Consider the following 4,985-nt stretch of genomic DNA (forward strand, 5'->3'; position numbering starts at 1 on the left):
TATTGTCGAACTCTGAAAAAATCAATGACGCGTCCATTAGATAAAGGATCATATATTCCTCCATTCTAGATAGCATATGGACTGAGACATGGATTATAATCATTTTCTTTGTCCATTTTTTGTTTCGTGATTTTCGATTTATGACGACCGACTAATTGAACAAATCACATTAGTCCTGGCTTGACCAAGCACTTCAGGGTGTCATCACTAAATTATCGAGGGGCCCATAAATATCACTTTTATCTTTTTAAGGGTACAAGGAATAGATAAACTTCAACTCATATGCTTGTTCTACTACTTGTTTAATCATACACAATGTCACGTTTTGTAACATCGAGTTACCAATGCATTTTCGTACAATCAGTGTATAACCAACTCAAAGGCAACAACTCATATCTCTAGGTTTGAATAATATAAGATATTATTTTCACATGATCACTTGTGATAAAATCCATGAAGTGATTCAAATGAGCGTGGGTTTAATCCAATACTCAGAACTTATGAGCACTCATGAATGTTGTAGCAACTCTTGCTATGTACCATACCTTGGACATCTACAATCCAGCTTCATGACAGTCTTGATTCATACCTACTTCCAATGTATGATCGACTGTGGATGGTTTGAATAACTTAGTCATTCGGGAAGATGACCTAGTTGTTCTGGAAGTCAAAACATGCAAAGTGAAACACAGGAATAATCGAATCCAATATGGTCTCAGAACTTATGAATATAAATAGAGTGCCTTTTATTTATCACCATATTGATTACCCATCATTCATTGCATATTGTTTCAAACTATCAACTTTATACTTGAATTAAAACAATAGTTGTCCCATGCTCCAAGCATGTACACTATGTTTTCCAAAACACTAGTCATGCCATACACCAAGTATGCACACTATGTTTTTCCAAACATTAGTTATGCCATACACCAAGTATGCACTTTAAGTTTATCTATGATCTTTAGTTTGTGAAATAGATTGATTGAACATAATTCCAACAATTTTCATTTCACAATCCCAAATCCTTACCACAAATGCAAGATTTCCAAATTCCTGCCTTTTACCTAAATATCTTAGATTCTAAACTTATATGCATTAATCCTCTTGTAATGATTATGCACAAAGTCACAAATACTTGTCAACAGACATCACAGAGTATTCCAATGGAGATCATTCCATGGAAACAAAGTCTTAAATTCAACGTACATTGCGTTGAACATCCTTCTTGCATTAAGTTTCCTAATCTTACACAGATTTAATGAATAACTTCCACCTATGGGAATATTTCCATATTCTCATTTTGACTATCACTTCTGACCAAGAGTTGCCTCTTTTTAGAATATGTTAATATGGTCCTCTCCAAACTTTACACCATACTTCCAACTGTCCTAAGCACCTAATCTTTGGTAAACCTTAGACCTTGACAAATGCTTAATCACCTTAGTCATATCCAATTCTAGTACTTTTTCCCTCTTAATTCCATAGGCATTTGGAAGAATTTAGAACATATGAATATTATAGCACATGCAATCGATCCTATATCTGAAGCATATGGGACACGATTCATGATGTCTCACATAAAGACATGACACTAGAACAATCTTTTGCTATAATATTTCTATTTCTATTTGCCAAGTTCTCATAATTCAGATTATGAAAAGGGATTCCGTAATCATAATCGAATTTTAGAATGCAAATAATGGACCCATATATAGAATTTCCTTATGTTGAGCCATTCCAACATAAAATTCATATATATACTCGACTAAATTTGATTAAAATCTCATGATCTAAGCTTTTAGATTTGAAATGAAGTATAATTTCCTCTCCCTTAATTATAGCAAAACAACTTTTCCCCAATTGAAACCTTTTGTTTTCTAAAATTAACATTGCTAAATTGCAACACTTATCATAATTATCATGCTCACACTAACATGATGATTATTAGCATAACACTTATGCTCCCACTAGCTTTGACATGTACTCGGAAATCAGCTGGACTTCTAGAAATCAATACTTTATTGACTTTCTTACCAAAGTTCAGATTTCTGATACGAAATGCTTTGATAAAACTTTATCAAAATCATACACCTTTCCTTAGATAGCACACATGTGTGTCTAAACAACTTCAGAACCATGAAAAGGGATGCCATAATCATAGTCTCAATTTTTTAGACCTTTTCCATTCCTCACAAGTCCATGTTAGTGTGCCAGTTAATCTCATGAAAAGGATAGTGACAAATCCAAACTCATATGGATTGAACTTGTGCAGTCTTAACTTATTGCCACCTGGCAGCACAAGGGCCTGTCATTGCTTCCAAGTTATTATGCAACCAATTGAGAACTCTCATAACTCATATGCACATCCAAATTTAACTACAATGGTCACAAAAATATGAAAAATGTCAACACGATAGGTTATAAACCTCAAGTCGTGAGCTAGTGAGAAACTACAGGTTTTATTCTTGATTAGATCTTTAAATTCTTTCAGGATCTTTTAGGCTCCCACTATCCTCTTGACATATAAGACTCTCTTTCCAATACCCATTCTTTGACAAACAAATATTCAAGAGATAGTGCAGATTCTTATCAAGACAAACACTTCACACAATTGGCCTAAGTTGGTCTCTGTTTTATCCAAAACATCATAACTTACCCATTTCAAATGTACAAGAGTAGGGCACATTTTACTCTTACATTTGACTAGTGTTAATAAACCTTCTTTAAGATGTATCACTCAAATTACAAGTTTGGAGTATGACTCTAAGACTTTGTTTTTGGAACGAAGTATGACTCATCTTCTTGATTTAACCATTTCAGCAATTCTTGATTCCTCTTCTTAGCCATAGGAATGCACTAAGACGTCCTTAGAGAACCAATTATGATATGGTTTATTAATCATTAAGATGATCACAAAACATGACACTAAAGTACTCTCCCATCTTTTCAGATTTGAGAAACTTTTGTCTTTCCGCCTAATTTGATTCTTCTCATTCGTTCTGCTATACATTGTAACTTTTCCAATGTTTCAGAATTATACTTAAACTTGTAAGTATAACCATATTTACTAAACTTTAGTAAATCATGACGAATAGTTTTATCAATCTTTTATGGTGGACTTGACCAGTGCACAAGACTGTGTACTTGATCCCTTTGTCCTTCACTTGACTCACATATACATGTGAACAATGAATTAGTCTTAATTTTCCAAAGATGAAAATTTTCATTCATCATACTATACCACTGGTATGATTCCAAGTTTCGGTCCAATTGAAACTTGGGTGATCAGAATCTTTCCTTATTTGGTAAATTTAGACACTACCACAAATGAATGAATCAAATTCATATTTCCATTATTGCTAGAAACATATAAACATCAAATTCCATAAATGCCATTGCAAAGAGATAAAATAAAATAAAACAAAATTTTATTTATTTATAAGATGCGGAAAAAATATTTTTGCTTACAATGCAACTTTAAATGGAAACTATGATATTACATATTTCGTAGCAATCTATCATAAGTCTCTAAATAGTAGCTCAAGAATCCGATCTTCGAACCATGCGATTGAAATCCATCTTCGCGATCAGATTTAGCATACTCTTCTTTTAAGCTTCCTTCCCATTGCTTGATCCTTCCATACATCAAAATGTATTAAGAATATCCAAATAGGAACTTAAGAGAGTTAGATAGTGAACTTACCTGAAGGAGAGTCAAAATTTTTGACTTGACCTTCTCTCAGATCTTTCAGGTAGTTAGGGAAGCTTCGCAACCTATGCCCCTTTCTTTGGAAATAGACATATGTTGACCCTTTGGGAATGGTACATGGGACTATCTCAGACTTAGCATTTCTCTTTACCATTTGCTCAACTGAGTTAACTATGACCGATCCCATTCCATTGGGAAGAGAAAGCCTTTCAGGATATTCAATGTTACTATTGGCAATGTCCATGGAAGTCTGGGAAGTTGATCTTCTTAATCAAATTTGCTCTACCAGTGCTCTGAATCACTGTTGATTCAGCAGCACCAAGCAAATAGATAAGATCATTAAGGGTCATCTCATAGTCTTTCACATAGTAGTCGCAAAGGACACTCACTATGAGACTTAGAAAGTGATTGAACAACCAACTTTCTCAAGACTTCGACACCTAACTCTCCCGGCTTGTCAATATGTGACTTCATCTCCAAGATGTGAGAACATATAAACTTTTCTTGTCAATAGGGCTTGAGTGACCTTGAACTATTCAAGAACTTGTGGGTTAGGGAGAATAATTGGAGGAGGTGGATGGAGTGAAGAATGATTTATGGCACATCATCTTCATTTGGAAAGCTTGTACCAAGAGTTTTGGGAAGATCATAATTGTCTGAACCAGACATCTTTCGGGAGATATTCAAGATAGTTGATTTAAAATCCTTAACATAACACCCAATATGAAATATTAAGGCTAGGACCCAACACAATATTTTATAACTTGGAAGAAGGATGCCATAATCTAAGCTATAGAATATTTGAAGGTAAGCAAATGACGATTCACCAATTTCCACCATGAAAAACGAAATAATATATTAGGTTTTAATTGGATTTGAAACTCCTAGATCTTTTAAGATTCATTGAACTTTTCAATGGATGTAAACATCCTCAGCCAACTTTCTATTAAGGAAAGTGGTTTTGACATCCATTTGCCATATTTTGTAGTCATGAAATGCAGAAATGCCTAGCATAACCCTAATAGACTTAATCTTTGTTACTGGTGAAAAGGTCTCATCATAGTCAACTCCCAAAGTTTGATAAAATCCCTTTGCAACCATTCGCGCCTTATAAGTGTGTACAATACCATCCATGTCAGTCTTCTTCTTGAAGATCCATTTGCACCCGACTGTCTTACGACCTGGTACATTGTCAACCAAGTTCCAAACTTAATTGTCATACATGGATTGTATCTCGCTGTCCATAGCCTCTTTCCATTTAGCAGCCTCAGGG

The sequence above is a fragment of the Lactuca saligna genome, chromosome 4 (genome assembly GCF_052625555.1).
Source record: "Lactuca saligna cultivar CGN05327 chromosome 4, ASM5262555v1, whole genome shotgun sequence".
Classification (NCBI taxonomy): Eukaryota; Viridiplantae; Streptophyta; class Magnoliopsida; order Asterales; family Asteraceae; genus Lactuca; species Lactuca saligna.